Source organism: Ursus arctos, unplaced genomic scaffold (assembly GCF_023065955.2).
Source record: "Ursus arctos isolate Adak ecotype North America unplaced genomic scaffold, UrsArc2.0 scaffold_8, whole genome shotgun sequence".
In the NCBI taxonomy this organism is placed as follows: Eukaryota; Metazoa; Chordata; class Mammalia; order Carnivora; family Ursidae; genus Ursus; species Ursus arctos.
Genome location: NW_026623100.1, coordinates 64,475,649 through 64,493,341, shown reverse-complemented (window position 1 = coordinate 64,493,341; position 17,693 = coordinate 64,475,649). Strand labels below are relative to the sequence as shown.

General features: G+C 40.9%; 1 protein-coding gene across 2 annotated transcripts in view; it reads left to right on the top strand.

Moving 5' to 3' along the window:
* Positions 1-6: 6 nt before the first annotated feature.
* The window catches only part of CUNH2orf16 (chromosome unknown C2orf16 homolog), a 36,399-nt gene continuing 18,712 nt past the window's right edge, over positions 7-17,693 (top strand). The window contains exons 1-2 of one of the 2 annotated variants that reach the window (XM_057309107.1): positions 7-3,847; positions 17,628-17,670. The gene's annotated coding sequence lies outside the window, so the exon portion shown is untranslated. Of the gene's footprint in view, positions 3,848-17,181; positions 17,671-17,693 lie in introns of those variants that run through there. The other variant, XM_044390870.3, reaches the window with a different exon arrangement.

Below are 17,693 nucleotides of genomic sequence, written 5' to 3'. Positions count from 1 at the left end.
TGTTTCTTTGCTTGCCCCCCTGCCCCCCAAACCCATTTCATTGGCCACTGATCCAGACCTTCTTCTAGCATCTCTGTATCCCTCATCTCCAACATGTGGGTTCGTGTGTGTGCACACCTGCACATAGGTCACTCCTGCACGGAATCACACAAGCAAGGAGAGATGGGAACCTAGATAATTCCAGAGGAAGAGGGGAAAAGTTGTGGCCCCAACACAGCACACCCAGAAAAAGGATCCCAATTAGGCAGGACAGTAGGTTCCTTATCACTGGAATTGAAAGCTACATCCACAGATTAGACCCTAAAGTGAGAGTTGCTTCCCCTGCCAAGTTTGTAAGTGGAACATAAGGAACTTTGGGGGTGCTGAGCGGCCTTTGGTGGGGGGATGTGACAAACACTATAAACCCCAGTCTGTCCATTTTAGACCTCCGCTTCGACTGTGTTGACATATCAAGGCAAACCTTGCCCATCCCAGACCCATACCAGCTCTTCAGTGCCTAGGACGTAGGCCTCTGATAATAGAGAGCTGGCTCCCCCTTGTGCCCGAGAAGTACGCAGGTAAAACCTCTGAAGCTCACTGGAGCCTTCAGGCAGTAGCGTGACCGCTGAGGAGCCAAACAGATTTTGGTTTTATGAGGATAGAGTCTCCAGCCTTGTAAAGGCAGCCACAAGTGCCCTCGAAATGTCTGTGGGCCTCCAGCCTCTATCAGAGCACTCTTTCCCTGTTGTACATTGGCATTTACATTGGACCTGAGATCCTTAACCGGGGCCACTTTCCTCAACCACCACTTGCCTGACTTCTCAGTGTCACCCCGTTGGTTTTCATCCTCCACAAATGCTTCTTCCCACCTCTACAGCTCAAGATGGGTAAAGTGAGGAAAGGGTCGTGCAAAAGCTCTCTGCTTCTCTTTACTTGGAACTCTCCCACTTGTATTTTCATTGGGTAAATTCCTCTCTCTTCTTGGCATCATGAGCAGGGTCAAGTCAGAGAAGATACCCAGCTTTCTGGCACTGGAGAGGGCAAAGTACCCCCTTGATCCTGTTGATGATGCCAGCGTGAGCAGTAGCCCCACTCCCACATGTGGAATGGGTATGGTGCAGGATCAGATTTCCCCAAGGCTAGATGCAGGAGGGCTCTAAAAGTCCAGAGGGTATTTTGTTTTGTTGCCAAGTGCTTGGATGGTACAATGATATCAAGTCAATTCAACTCTTGTTCAGTTGTGTCTGATGTTCAGGTGTAATGAACTAGATAGAGTAACAGCTGGATACAGTCTGGCATTATGGAGGAGATAAAGATGGCTGAGGTCTGATCCCCCCCTAACCCCCAGAATTCACAAGCACATATGAACAATTCCAGTACAAAACAGAGAGAGTTGAAGTGGATTAGAACAGCAGGCTAGGTACAGAGAGCTGCCAGAATTATTTGGGGGAGATTACAGGATAGGCCAAGAATCAAGGAAAATTTTGGAGGAAAGGAGGTTGGGGTGGGGTGAGGGAACATCCAAAGAAAACCTGGGAATGTTTGGACACTTGTACTGGTGTGTGGTTCCAATATCCGAGAATGAGGTCATTGTCAGTGGAACTTGACCTCTAGGCAGAGCTAAAGAGTTTCAAAGATTTTGATCCAGAATTATCCCAAGACAAATGGTAGGGTGACAACATTTACCATTACTTTGGAGAAAGCAAACTTCTGAGGGTAAGAAAGCTGTGGAGTAACTTATTATCAACACAAGGCAGTAATCCTGCTGTGATGACGGAGGGATCTATCCCAGAAGATTGGGTTGGGTTGTGGAAGGTGAAGGAAACAATTTCCTGCTACACTCATTTGCTCAATCAAACGTAAGAGGTGGAGGGTGGAAGATATTCGGATATTGCGTATACTTCAAACTTAATATATTAAAAACTGGAGCCCAGGATCTCTCTTCCAAATCAGCTGTTCTTTTCATAACTTAGGTGGTCTTGAATATTAGACAGGCTGGGGCCAGGCACATGGGAAGGAAGATGTTGGGACCAGGTAGGACATCAAAGGGCCCCAATCTGGCTCCAGGGATGGGCCCCTAAAGTGTAGCAAAATGTCTAAGATCCAATCCAAATTCAGCTATGGTTTGGACCGGTGGGTCAAATCCTAGGCCCTGAATCTAGGTGGAAGAGAGAAGATTTGGGCTTACCTATAAACTAGTGGCTGGAGTGCTCCGGCATGGGAGGGGGGAGGCAGGAACATCTTGTAATGTCAGAAAGTAAAGAAGCACCCATAAAAACAAAAGGATCGGGTCATATCAAAGGGACACAGGAGCCAACCTGAGAGAGCTCCCAATGGGCACAGTTGGAACAATTTAAGCAACAAAATAAATAATGTTGTGTTGGACTATAACACAGAGAACAAGATAAGTATGTGTGAGTTCATACTGATATAGCAAAATAATTGCATAAATAAATAAGAGGAGGAGACAAATCTTCCCTACACAAGATTTCCAAATAATAGGTGTAAGTATACCCCACTCCAAGAGATGGAGCGTAACAACCCCTCACTCCTTGCATCCGCAGTGTAGGCTCCACTTAGGGGCTTGCGTCCTAAGAATAGAGTAGGGGAAGAGAAAAATGATAGCTTCTGTGGAGAAACCTGGCAGGCACTCACTACCTTAGCCAGGTAATGACGATGCAACACCAGCTGCTACATTGTACTGCCTGAGATGATGTCATGAGAAGGGCACGTCGCCTCTGTGGTGTTTTCCCCAAAACACATAGCCTCAGTCTAGGCATATGGAGAACAGAGAAACCCAAACTTGAGAACCTACCAGTACTCCTAGAAACTGTCAGGGTCAGAGAAACTGTCACAGACCAGAGGGGACTAAAGAAGCATGACAACTAAATCCAACATGGGCCCTAGGTTGGATCCTGGACAGTAAAAGGACTTGAGTGGAAAAACTGGTGAAATCCGAATGACGTTTGGCATTCAGTTAAAAGTAGTGTACCAATGTTAATCACATAAATTTGACACAGGCACCAAAGTTATATAAGGTGTTAACACTGGGTGAAACTGGGTGAAGGGCATATGGGAACTCACCGTGCTATCTTGGCAACGTTTCTGTAAATCTAAAATTATTTCAAAATAGAGTTTATTAAGAAAATAAAATTCCTGACTATAGTAACCTACATGTGGGAAGGGGTAAATATAATTAAAATATTCTGAGGGCCTTGATTTATCATCCATAAAGAGGACAGAGGTTTTGTTTAAGAATTTGATAGGTTGAATGTGTATATTGCATTTTAAAGGGGTTGCACTAAAAATGGGGTTGGCTAGATAGTAAATATTTTAGTCATTGCAAACCCCCTATGGTTTTCATTGTAACTACCTACTGTCGTAGCCTGAAAGCGGACAGAGACAGTAAGTAAAATGAGCGTGGCTGTGTTCCAATACATCTCTATTTACAAAAACAGGCATCAGGCTAGCTTTGACCCACAGGCCATAGTTTGTCAACCCTTGCACTAAAAGAACAAAAACAGAATTTAACTTCCAATTAGTAAAGGGAAAAATGGATAATTAATTAAAAATAGTTATCTAACTAAAAGGCAAGAAGTGAGAGAAAAAGAAATATAAAACAGGATGAAAGAGAAAGTGCCAAGCAAAAGGGTAATTCTTTTTTTTTTTTTTTAAAGATTTTATTTATTTATTCGACAGGATAGAGACAGCCAGCGAGAGAGGGAACACAAGCAGGGGGAGTGGGAGAGGAAGAAGCAGGCTCATAGCGGAGGAGCCCGATGTGGGGCTCGATCCCAGAACGCCGGGATCACGCCCTGAGCCGAAGGCAGACTCTTAACCGCTGTGCCACCCAGGCGCCCCCAAAAGGGTAATTCTGATCCTAATGCTTTAGTAACTACATTAAATATAATGGCATGCATAGTGGAACTGGAAATAGAACACATGCTGTTTGGGGTAGGAGAGTCGGTGTGTGAATGGAGGTCTCGGTTCTTGGATTCCCCACGAAAGATTTCCGTGAGGATCTGTGCTCTTATAAAGACAGTCGGGGTGGGGGGATGGGGTAACTGGGGAATGGGCATTAAGGAGGGCACATGATATAATGAGCACTGGGTGTTATGATGAATCGCTAAACTCTACCCTGAAACTAATAATACACTATATGTTAACTAAATTGAATTTAAATTAAAAAAAAAAAGATAAAGACGGAAGAAAGTAGCAAGCACAAAGCAGTTTCTTGAGGACTGTACACTCTCAAAGTGGGAGAGCAGGGAAGGCCCAGAGGTGGCAACTGCCCTGAGGCTACAGGAGTCTTTTCTTCTTGTGTGTGTGGGGTTGGGGGTTGGGGGGTGTCTTGGGTCATGGATGGGGATGGTCTCTAATGGAGGCTGCTTCCAATCCTTTAGAGGGACTCCTCCCACAGGTTGGGAGAGGTTAGTTTTTGACCCTACAAGGTTTGTCCTGAACCATCAGGGCAGCCTTCCCCCATGGGGGGCTGAGGGGGAGCTAAAACCACAAAGCAAATGCATTAAAATGAGTCTGGGGCTTACCCTGGGGCAGAGGTGGAAGAGGAGAGTGGCCAGTTCTGCACCTGTGGCTCTTAGTCTGTTAGCCCAGGGGACTTGGAAGCCACAAAGTCAAGATATTCTGCCCCCAGGCTGCTAATGTGTAACCTATTTATCACCAACTAACTGCCTACTCTTCTCAGTGCTCCAGTTAAAATCTCTTTGTTTTAGAGGTGTCTCTTGCCAATAGCATATATTTAGATTTTGTTTATTTATCCAATATTAAAAAGATATAGAAAGGTTCAAAGAATGGGAAAAGATACACTATGCAAGTACCAACCAAAAGAAAATTGCTATAGCAATATTAGTATCAGACAAAAGAACTAAAGGCCAAAAGTTTTGTTAAAGATAAAGAGGGTCTTCATAGTGATAGAAAACTTAATTCACCAGGAATAATGATTTTAAATAACACTTAAAAATACATAAAACAAAAATCCTCAGTATTCAAAGGAGAAATAAACAAATCCACAATCATTATGATAAATTTTGCATACTTGCCTTAATAACTGGTGGAAAAAAGCAGACAAAAGTTTAGGAATAATATAGATTTGAACATCGAGATGAGCTGAGTTGATCAAATGGTTATAGAGACACCCCCTGCCTCCAGGCAGGAGGGTAAACTCTGAAGAAACTTTTTTTTTTAAAGATTTATTTATTTGAGAGAGAGAGAGAGTGCACATGCACAGGGGGAGGGGCAGAGGCAGAGGGAGAGGGAGTCTCAAGCTGACTTCCCACGGAGGACAGAGCACAATGCTGGGCTCCATCCCAGGACCCTGAAATCCTGACCTGAGCCAAAATCAAAAGTCCAGCGCTTAACTGACTGAGCCACCCAGGTGCCCCTTGAAGAGACTATTTTTAACTCCACCGGCAGAATACATCTTATTTTTAAGCACACAAATAATTCTTTTTAACTGATCATAAACTGGGAATAAAGTCTTAGAACATTTCAAAGGAATGAAATTATATATCCTGGCCACAGTGCAACTTTGTTAGATAACTAGAAAATCCCCAAATGTCTAGAAACTCTAAATGAACTACCGAATAACCCATGGATCAAAGAAGAAATCATCGTAGAAATTAGAAAATAGTTGGAACAGAATGATAAAAATTCTACATGTCATAATGTGTGGAATGAAACTAAAGTAGTACTTAAGAGAAAATTTATACTCTCGAATGCATGTATTAGGGAAAAAAGGTTAAAAGTGAATGATCTAGGCAATTTATCTCAAGAAATTAGAAAAAAACAACAAAATAAATCCAAAGAAAGTAGAATTGTCAATTATATCTCAAGAAGACTGGGGCAAAAAAGGAAGTAGAAGTAAGGAAATAATAAAGACAAAGGAAGAAGTTACTGAAATTGAAAGCAAACATACAGAAAGTTGGCTCTTTGAAATCATTCACTAAAATCGACAAATCTCAGGGCGCCTGCGTGATTCGGTTGGTTAAGCGACTGCCTTAGGCTCAGGTCATGATCCTGGGGTCCTGAGATTGAGTCCCACATCCGGTTCCCTGATCAACGGGAAGCCTGCTTCTCACACTCCCTCTGCCCCTCCACCCTGCTTGTGGTTGTGCTCTCTCTCAAATAACTAAATGCAATCTTTAAAAAATAAAATTGACAAATGTTTAGCAAGATAGATCAAGGATAGAAAAAAAAGGAGAGAGAGAAGACACAAATGACCAATATCATAAAAACAAGGAGACAGTACTGCATTTGAATAACTTTATGTCAATATATTTGAAAATGTAGATTAAGTAAAAAAATCACTAGAAGATATAACTCATCAAAGATGACTCAAAAAATTTTATAAATTCTCGATAGTATTATAACCGTCAAATAAATGAAATCTTTAGTCCAAAATCTTCACACAAAACTCCAGGCTTGAATGGCTTTGCTGACGAGTTGTACCACATGTTGAAGGATCAAATAGTTTCAATCTTATGCAAACTTTTTCAGGCATTAAAAAAAAAAAGAGGAAACATTCCCCAACTCAGGAGTCTAGCGTGACCTTGATACCAAAAGCCTGACAAAGACAGAACAAGAGAGAAAAATTACAGAATGGCCTCACTCATGAAAATCGGGAAGAAAAAATCCTAAACAAAATATTAGCAGCTGGAATGCAGCATTATGTTTAAAAACAAAATGCCCAATTAACTTATGAAAATGTGTTCACAAGTTAGTAATTATTAGTAAGCAGAGAAATTTAAGTGAAGCGCTGGAATACCACTACCACACATACAGGATCGGCTAAAATGAAACAGCCTGACAATTCCATGTTGGCGTGAAAACGAAGCAGGAAGAACAGCCATTCACCACTGGTGGAGATCTTGACACAACCGCTCAGGTGAAAACAGTTTGGCACTGTCTACTAAAGTTGAAGTTACACATACTCTAGAACCTAGCAGTTCTACTCCTTGGTAGATACCATGGAGCAGGGATCCTTGAAGCGTGGTCCTCGGTCCAACAGTATCAGCAATACCTGGAAACTTCTTAGATATGCCAAATTCATGAGCTCTGCTCCAAACTTAATCAGGAACTCTAGGGGTAGGCCCCAGCAGTCTGTGTTTTAACAAGCCCTCCAGGTGATTTGATGTATGTGGAAGCTTACAAACCACTGCCATAGAGACATGGGAATATATATGCACCAAGATACATGGACAAGGATGTTTTTAACAGCATCGTTGATAATAGCCAAACGTGGAAAACAAGCCAAATATCCATCAATATCATCATGGATAAATGAGTTATGCAATGACTGATGAATCATTGAACACTACATCTGAAACTAATGATGTAATATATGTTGGCTAATTGAATTTAAGTTAAAAAAAGAAAAAACGGTGGGTAGGGGGGATAGGGTAACTGGGCGAGGTGCATTAAGGAGGGCACAGGATGTGATGAGCACTGGGTGTTATAACACAACTGATGAATCATTGAACTCTACCTCTGAAACTAATGATGTGTATTATATGTTGACTAATTGAATTTAAATTAAAAAAGAAAAAAAAAAGTTATGCAATGGTTATACAATGCAATAAAATAATAAAGACAAATCCCAGCTGTACGAAATAGCATGGATGACTCAAACGTAATGGTGAGTAAATATTCAAGACATAAAGAATACATTTTTGTATACATATAGAAGAAAGTGGGGGGCCTGGGTGGCTCAGTTGCTTTACCTTTGGCTCAGGTCATGATCCTGGGGTCCTGGGATTGAGCTCCACATCAGGCTCCCTGCTCAGCGGGGAGCCTGCTTCTCCCTCTGCATCTGCCCCTCCCCCCGCTCGTGCTCGCTCTCTCTCAAATAAATAAATAAAATCCTTAAAAAAAAAAGTGCTTGTCAAACTGTACAAACATGTTCTAAGAACCAAAGCTGTATCTCTAGCCCTAACCTTAGAACTCCAGGTGGGCATATACTAATACTGCCACATAATGTGTGCTCAGCCTGACAATTATTCTTTATAATTATGATCTTTATAGTGACTGCAAAGTCTTTCGTAATATGGACGTACCATATGTTATTTAACCACTTCCTTGATGATGGACTTTCTGAGAATATTATTTTGGCTGCCCCAAAAGACTGAAATTCTGTAAGGTGAGAAACCATGATTGTCTTTTTCAAAAACAGTGCCTGCTATTCAATAGTTATTTAATTGAATTGATTTTCCAAATTAACATTCCTACAAGAAAAAAAATACCCTGGCCAATTTTATTTATCTTTATTTTAGCATGAGTTGATTCCTTGTAAATTTTGTTTACAGTGAATTAACTATAGAGAATCTAGTTAACTCTGGGTGTAAGGACATAACAAATGTTCTAGAAAATGAGACCATGGATTTTGGACTTGAGTGATCCTCTAAGATCATTTAATTTCCCTATGTGACATCTCTTCTCTGTTTCAATGCTATAGCAAATAAGAAATGTGTCAAACTTTGGAGTTAGGAAACCATATATATCACATTCTCTGACAGTACCTACTTAAGATATCCTAGCTTTCTTAAATGTACTTGACTCTGTATTCTAATTTGTGATTGGGAACATATGGCACCATACCTGGACCTCTAGGGAATGACTGGTTTCAGAGAAGATGCTTATAGGGCAAGACAGGCCACTTAGAAGGCCTGCTCTTTTGAAATCTTGCCTCCATACTCTCTATGCCAAGTTGTCCAGGAGGTCTTCCCTGAGCATTGGCTGTCAGGGCAGAGCCCGTGAGCAGCTGCAGGAAGGGGCAGCAGATGAGCATGTGTCAGAGAAGAGACTCAAGCAGCTCGCACATTCCCTGGGCCCTGTCAGGTTTACCTTGGAATGTCCATTGTGATGTCATATGGAGTCACAACCTTGAGGGAGAACATTGTTTGGCTGAGAGGGGCATGGGGTTGAGTAATGGCACCAATTTGGGGGCTGGCCATCCCGCCTCCATCATATGTCAGCCTTCTACTATTATTTGGTTTCCTTGTTTGGGGGTTTTGGCTGCTCTTTTCTGGGAGAGAGAGCAGGGAGCAGGTGGCAGCCAAGACAGACTCAGAGGTATGTGATGCAACCCTCCCTTGAAATTCACTGCTCCCTGTCACTGCCTCTGAAGCCATGGAAGCTCCTACATCTTGGGCCAGGGGAGGAACTGGGTGGGGGAAGACGGGAGTTGAGATAATGCCTATGGATGCCATCCTATAAGTCATGCTCAATCCTGTTCCTTTTAGTTTATTTCAACAAACCTTGAGCACCCATTATATATGGTGGCATACTAGACATTGAGGAAAAATAAAACCCCATCCTCACATTCTAGGAGCTCAAGGTGAAGCGGGGGAGACAGTTAGATGGATATATACATAGCACAAGGAAAGAGAAAATGATGAGTTAATAGAAGTATAAATACTTCTGAAGAGGTTGGAGGTAAAGAGTCTTTTGAAGCAGGGGGATCTATAAAATGCCTCTGGGGGAGCTCAGGTTTGAATTATGCTTCAGAAGAAGGGTAGGACTTTGAAGGTGGATAGTGTGGATGGAAGAGAGTAGGGAAGACTTTCCAGATCGAGGGAATGGGTGGGGAAAAACATGGGAAACTGAAGAGTGTTGGATGTGTTTGAAGAGAGGACACCTATGTGGATGGAGTGTAGAAGCATAGGGAGCTCAGTGAGAGAAAAATTTGGAAAATTGACAGAGGTGACATTGTAGAGGGCTTTCAATGCCAGGCTGAATAGTTCATATAAATACTAATTCTATATGCAATTGAAAGATGTCAAGGGTGCCTGGGTGGCTCAGTCGGTTAACCCTGTGACTCTTGATTTTGGCTCAGGGTTGTGAGATCAAGCCCTGCGTCAGGCCCCACGCTCAGCAGGGAGTCTGCTTCTCTCCCTCTCCTCTCTTTCCCTCTCTCCCTCCCCCTTCCCCTGCTCCTACTCTCTTTCTCTCTAAAATAAATAAATAAATCTTTAAAAAGAAAAAAGTCAAAAGTCTTAAAGCCAGGTGAAAATGTGCTTAGATCTGTGCTTCAGAGCAATGCTTCTCGAACTGTTACACCCATATGAACGAATCAATCAGCTGGAGGTCTTGTTAAAAAGTATATTCTGATTCAGTAGGTGTGGGGTAGGGATTGAGATTCCTCCTTCCTAACAAGCTTCCAGGTGATGCTGCTGCTGTTGGACCAAGGACTTCACTTTTTTTGTTGTTATTTTTTTTTTTAAGATTTTATTTATTCAGGTAGCACAGTCGTTAGGCGTCTGCCTTGGCTCAGGGTGTGGTCCCGGTGTTCCGCGATCGAGTCCCACATCAGGCTCCTCCACTGGGAGCCTGCTTCTTCCTCTCCCACTCCCCCTGCTTGTGTTCCCTCTCTCACTGGCTGTCTATCTCTGTCAAATAAATAAATAAAAAATCTTTTAAAAAAGATTTTATTTATTCATTCGATAGAGAGAGCACAAGCAGAAGGAGCAGCAGAGGGAGAGGGAGAAGCAGGCTCCCCAGTGAACAGGGAGCCCAATGCGGTGCTTGATCCAGGACCCTGAGATCATGACCTGAGCTGAAGGCAGATGCTTAACTGACTGAGCCACCCAGGTGCCACTTTCACATTTTTTTTTAAGAAAGGAAATTTTTGTGTTATTTTATTATTTTAACATTTTAATTCCAATATAGTTAACATACAGGGTTATATTAGTTTCAGGTGTACAAATAGTAATTCAACAATTCTATACATTACTCAGTGCTTGTCAAGATAAGTGTACTCTTAATCCCCTTCACCTGTTTCACCCATCCCTCACCCACCTCCCCTCTGGTAACCATCAGTTTGTTCTCTGCAGTTAAGAGTCTGTTTTTTGGTTTGTCTCTTTATTTTTCCTTTGTTTATTTGTTTTGTTTTTTAAATTCCACATATGAGTGAAATCACATGGAATTTGTCTTTCTCTGACTGGCTTATTTCGCCTAGCATTATATTCTCTAGGTCCATCCATGTTGTTGCAAATGACAAGATTTCATTTATTTTTATGGCTAAATAATATTCCATCATATATATATATATATATATATATATATATATATATATATATATGTATATGTATGCACACAGACCACATATTCTTTATTTATTCATCTATCGATGGACACTTGGACTGCTTCTGTAATTTGGCTATTGTAAATAATGCTGCTATAGGGACACCTGGGTGGCTCAGTTGGTTAAGCGTCTGCCTTCAGCTCAGGTCATGAATCTGAGGTCCTGGGATCAAGCCCCATGTCAGGCTCCCTCCTCAGGGGGAGCCTGCTTCTCCCTCTCCCTCTGCCCCTCCTCCCCACTTGTACACACTCTTTCTCTCAAATGAATAAATAAAATCTTTAAAAAGATAATGCTGCTATAAACAGTGGTGCATATATCCTTTCAAATTCGTGTTTTCATAGTTTTTGGGTAAATACCCAATAATGCAATTACTGGATAATATAATTCTATTTTCAATTTTTTAAAAGATTTTACTTATTTATTTTAGAGAGAGCGTGAGTGGGCGGAGAGGCAGATGGAGAGGGAGAGTATCTCAAGCAAACTTGGCCCTGAGTGCGGAGCCCAATGCTGGGCTCAATCTCATGACCCTGAGATCATGACCTGAGCAGAAATCAAGAGTTGGACACTTAACTGACTGAGCCACCCAGAAGCTCCTCTATTTTTAATTTTTTGAGAGACCTTCATATTGTTTTCCACAGTGGCTGCACCAGTTTGCATTCCCACCACCAGTGCATGAGGGTTCCTTTTCTCCACATCCTTGTCAACATTTGTTGTTTCTTCTGTTTTTGATTTTAGCCATTCTGAAAATATGAGGTGGTAGCTCATTGTGGTTTTGATTTGCATTTCTCTGATGATGAGTGATGTTGAGCATCTTTTCATGTGTCTGTTGGCCATTTGTATGTCTTCTTTGGAGAAATGTCTGTTCATGTCTGTTGCCCATTTTTTTTTAAGTGGGCTCCATACTGGGTGTGGAGCCCAACATGGGGCTTGAACTCACGACCCTGAGATCAAGACCTGAACTGAGATGAAGAGTTGGATGCTTAACTGACTGAGCCACCCAGGTGACTCTCTTCTGCCCATTTTTAATTGGATTATTTGGTTTTTGGTGTGTTCAGTTGTGTAAGTTCTCTATATACTTTGGATACTAACCCTTTATCAGGTATGTCACTTGCAAATATCTTCGCCCATTCACTAGGCTGTTGTTTGGTTTTGTTGGTTGCTTCCTGTGCTGTGCAGAAGCTTTTTGTTTTGATGTAGTCCCAATAGTTCATTTTTGCTTTTATTTCCCTTGCCTCAGGAGCCATATCTAGAAACATGTTTCTGCAGCCAAAGTCAGAGAAATTACTGCCTGTGCTCTTTTCTAGGATTTTATGGTTTCAGGTCTCACATATAGGTCCTTTACTCATTTTGAGTTTATTTTTGTGTATGGTGTAAGAAAATGGTCCAATTTCATTCTTTTGCATGTAGCTATCCAGTTTTCCCAACACCATTTGTTGAAGAGACTGTCTTTTTCCCATTGCATATTCTCTCCTCCTTTGTCAAAGATTAATCGACCATATAATCGTGGGTTTATTTTTGAACTTTCTATTCTGTTCCATTGATCTATGTGTCTATTTTTGTGCCAGTACCATACTGTTTTGATTACTACAGCTTTGTAGTATACCTTGAAATCTGGAATGGTGATACCTCCAGATGTGTGTTGTTGTTGTTGTTGTTTCTTTCCCAAGATTGCTTTGGCTATTCAGGGTCTTTTGTGATTCCATACAAATTTTATGATTTTTCTAGTTCTGTGAAAAATGCTGATGATTTTTTGAAAGGGATCACATTAAATCTGTAGATTGCTTTGGGTAGTATGGGCATTTTAACAATGTTTGTTCTTCCAAGTCAGGAGCGTGGAATGACTTTCCATCTGTGCCATCTTCAGTTTTTTTCATCAATCTTTTATAGTTTTCTGAGTACAGGTCTTTCACCTCTTTGGTTAAGTTTATTCCTAGGTCTTTTATTGTTTTTGGTGCAGTTGTAAATGGGATTGTTTTCTTAATTTTTCTTTCTGCCACTTCATTATTAGTGTATAGAAATGCAATGAATTTCTGTATATTGATTTTATATCCTGTAACCTTACTGACCCAGGACCACACTTTGAAAGTGAAACTTTAAAATAACTCCAGTGAGCGTCTATGGCAGTTGTCTGGGTAGCTAAGCCAATTGGAGGCTCTGTTAATGATGTAGTGGGAAGGAGGGAAAAGGAAATTAAAGAATTAGAGCAGGATGGTAGAAGAGAGGCATGGATTCATTCCTCACATGTTTACCATCCACCACCACCAGCATTGTGTACAAGGCACAGCATTATGGAAACAGCGGTAAATGGAAGGGACAGAAATCTTTGTCCTGAGGGGGCTATTGTGATAAAAGTTTGGATATGAAAAGTAAAGCAGAATGAGGGGGAAGGGACTGAGTCTTTTTTTTTTCCTGATTGGACCTCAAATATAAGAATTAATTATAAATATTATCATTGTTTTCCTGCAAGGATTATATTCATCTTTGTATCCCCTGTTCCTAGTATATTGCCTGGCATTTAGTAAGTGTTCCCTGCATGTTTGTGAAATGAATAAATGACTTTTCAATTTTAACCCTGAATGACTGACAAGATGATGGCATTTTGAACAACATAGGAAACATTAGACAGAAGTTGTGTGGTAGGAGGCAGAAAAGGAACTATTACATTTGAAGTGCTTGTAAAATTTATGTGGAGATATTCACCTAGCAGCTCAAATTAATGGTCTAGACCCCTGCTATCCAGTCTGGTATCCACTGGCTACATGTGGCCATTCAACTTTAAATTAATCAAAATTACATAAAATTTAAAATTCAGTTCCATAGTCGCATTATGGACATTCCAAGTACCACCTGTGGCTAGAGGCTAGCATATTGGACAGAGCAGATCTAGAATATTTCCATCATCATAGAAAGTTCTACTGGACAGCATTAGCCTACACTCTACATCTTGGAGGTAGAGCTAATTATCAATATATTTGTCCACAAAGACCTTTCAATTTTTTTTTCTCAGAAACATCTCTCAAACACAGCAATCTCGATTGAGTATTACTGTCTTAACTAGGACTTCATCTATTTACAGTATGCTAGCTGGTCTCCCATAAACTTTTTCCAGTCTAGAGCATGGAGCATAGACCCTGCTCTACGAACAAAACAACATACACAGAACTTCCCATAGCTGGCTCTGTCACTCTGCCTGAAGTGACTAAACAAACTCTCTCAGCATCCCACTGCCGGCAGCAGTGTTTCCCGGCCTGTTTTGACCTTCAAACTTCTTTTCTTGTCAGAATTTGTCAACCCCTTCAGAATTCAAACATCATTTTATCTCTTTTTTATAATGTATGATAGGTATGTAATATTTCAGGTAATATTTTAGGTATATAATATTTTCATTTTAAAACAGCATGTTTTTTTTAAAATCACGAAGTTCATTTTAATATCTTTAAGAGAAAGAGAAAAGACAAATGTCCACTTTTCCCCATGTAACAAGTGATGCATGATATTTAATTGACTTTAACAGGTGTGAATTGTTCCACAACACTTAGGTATAAGAAAGGGCAAATAGGGGCTCCTGGGTGGCACAGCGGTTAAGCGTCTGCCTTCGGCTCAGGGCGTGATCCCAGCGTTATGGGATCGAGCCCCACATCAGGCTCCTCCGCTATGAGCCTGCTTCTTCCTCTCCCACTCCCCCTGCTTGTGTTCCCTCTCTTGCTGGCTGTCTCTATCTGTGTTAAATAAATAAATAAAATCTTAAAAAAAAAAAAAAGAAAGAAAGGGCAAATATATTTCCTTTCTACATCAAGTATAATCTAGTTTAAGACTCCTATCACCTAGGTTGGCTAAAAAGTCCAGAATCAGTTTTTCCTCCCCAACCTTTGTATTGTATGAGAATTCTGGAGTTTTTGCCATTTATCCCAAATGGCAGAAGGTCAGGTGCTTTAAAAAAAAAAAAAGATTTTATTTATTCAGAGAGTGTGTGTGCAAGCAGGGGGGAGGGGCAGCGAGGGGGAGAGAGAGAGAAACCTCAAGCAGGTTCCCCACTGAACATGGAGCCTAACGCAGAGCTCGATCCCATGACCCTGAGATCAGGACATGCGCCCAGATCAGGAGTCAGACGCTCAACCAACTGAGCCACCCAGGTGCCCTGAGGGTCAGGTCCTTAAGCCATGGGAATAACTGTTGCTTTTCATCTTTGCCATCTGAAGGCAAAAACTGTGGCTCAGCTCCTATGGACCAAGCTTGGTCACAAAGAACTTTGTTAAGGCTCCTAGTCTATTATCTCTGAGCTCCTAGCACCAGGAGGACCTAAATCCCACCAGGCTCAGGGCCTCACTATTCCAGTGTAACTTTGATCTTCTTCAAAACTGTCTTAACTACTTTAGGTCATTGGCATTTCTTTCTTTCTTTCTTTCTTTTTTTAAGATTTATTTTATTTTAGAGAGAGAGCTTGCACATGTGATCTGGGAGAGGGGCAGAGGGAGAGGGAGAGAGAGAATCTCAAGTAGACTCCCTGCTGAGTGCAGAGCCCAATGCAGGGCTCAATCCTAAGACCCTGAGATCACAACCCAAGAGGAAATCCCAAGCAAGTTGTACACTCAGTGCGGAGCCTGACACAGGCCAATGCATGATTCCTGAGATCACTACCTGAGCTGAAATCAGGAGTTGGTTGCTTAACTGACTCAGCCACCCAGTTGCCCCTAAAGATTTCATTTTTAAATAATTCCCCATTTATTAACATTGAAAATCAGTAGACGTTAGGGACACCTGGGTGGCTCAGTTGGTTAAATGGCTTAGGGTCTGCCTTCAGCTCAGGTCATGATCCCAGGGTCCTGGGATCAAGTCCTGCATTGGGCTTCCTGTTCAGTAGGGAGCCTACTTCTCCCTCTGCCTGCCTCTCTCTCTCTCCTTCTCTCTGACAAATAAATTAAATATTAAAAAAATAATAAATTTGTTGCCCATCAGAAAAAAATATTTAAAAAAATCAGTAGACTTTAAACAAGGCAGATCAGCCTCCATTATGTAACCAGGCATCATCCAATCAGTTGCTGGCCTTAGAGCAGAGTGAGGTTTTCTGAAAAGGGAAGAATTCTGCCTCAAAATTGAAACATATGTTGAATCACTATGTTGTACACCTGAAACTAACATTGTGTGTCAACTATACTTCAATTAAAAAATAATATTTAATTTAATTTTTTAAAAAAGATTGAAACATAGAAACGCTTTCTAAGTTTCCAGCCTGACTCAAGAACTTTGGATTTGTCAGCCCCCACGAGTATATTAACATCAGCCAATTTTCAAAATCTTCTCCCCTTCGTGTGTGTGTGTGTGTGTGTGTGTGTGTGTGTGTGTCTGTGTGGTGTTATAATAAAGAGCATATGTGGTGTTTGTCCCAGATTCCTACACAGAGCTTCAAAAACCCTTGGAATTTCCTGAGTGATAGGAATGCCTTGTTATACTAATGAGGTAGAAAAAACCCATTACTTCTCCCTCTACTTTAGGAGGCTGAATTAACCTTGCTTCTAAAATTGGATAAAGACATTATTAGAAAGGAAAATTACAGGTCAGTCTCTTTCATGAACACAGATTCAAAATTCCTAAACTTAATATCAGCAAACTTGATCCAACAGTATATGAAAAGGATCATGAACAATATCACAAACATGTCATGTTTATTTCAGGAATTCACAGTTGGTTTAATATTTTAAAAATCCATTATAATTCAGCACTTTAATAGAATAAACAAGAAAAACCATGTGAACATCTTAATGGAGGCAGAAAGAGCACTTGAAAAACTTCAACTTCATGCTAAAATTCTTTTTTTTTTTAAAGATTTTATTTATTTATTTGACAGAGATAGAGACAGCCAGCGAGAGAGGAACACAAGCAGGGGGAGTGGGAGAGGAAGAAGCAGGCTCATAGCAGAGGAGCCTGAGGTGGGGCTCGATCCCATAACGCCGGGATCACGCCCTGAGCTGAAGGCAGACGCTTAACCACTGTGCCACCCAGGCGCCCCTCATGCTAAAATTCTTAGCAAACCAGAAGTAAAAGGGAATTTCTTCATCTGCTAGACAATATTTACAAAAACCACACAGCAAACATTACACATAAATGGTGAATTAAAGAAAACTTTCTTCTACATAAAAAAAAAGAAGATAAAAATCCCTACTATCTATCGAACATTGTATCGGGAACCCTAGTCCATGCACTAGAGCAACGAACGGAGATACAAGTCATAGGATTAGAAAGGAAGAAATAAAGTTATCATATGCAGACAATATGATTGTGTAGAATATCACAATATGCTTTTGGAAAAGTATCTACAGATAAACTTTTATGATCGATAAGCAAATTTAGCAAGATTTTTAGGTAAAAGGTGAATATGGAAAAATAGTAAGCACTCATTAAATGATTTATGAATAAGTGAATGGGGAGGCAGTTGTTGCTGTGGTTATGAACACCAACTGTATCAATATTCGTGTCTGTAACAGGAAATGTGCTGTTGATTCTCTAACCTAGAACATTTTCTGATTTATTTTTTCTTTTTGTGCCTCTCTAGACTTCAAAGCAGCATAAAGTGAAAAAGATCCAGAAATTCACAGGTCAGAAAGATCCTATCCTTTAT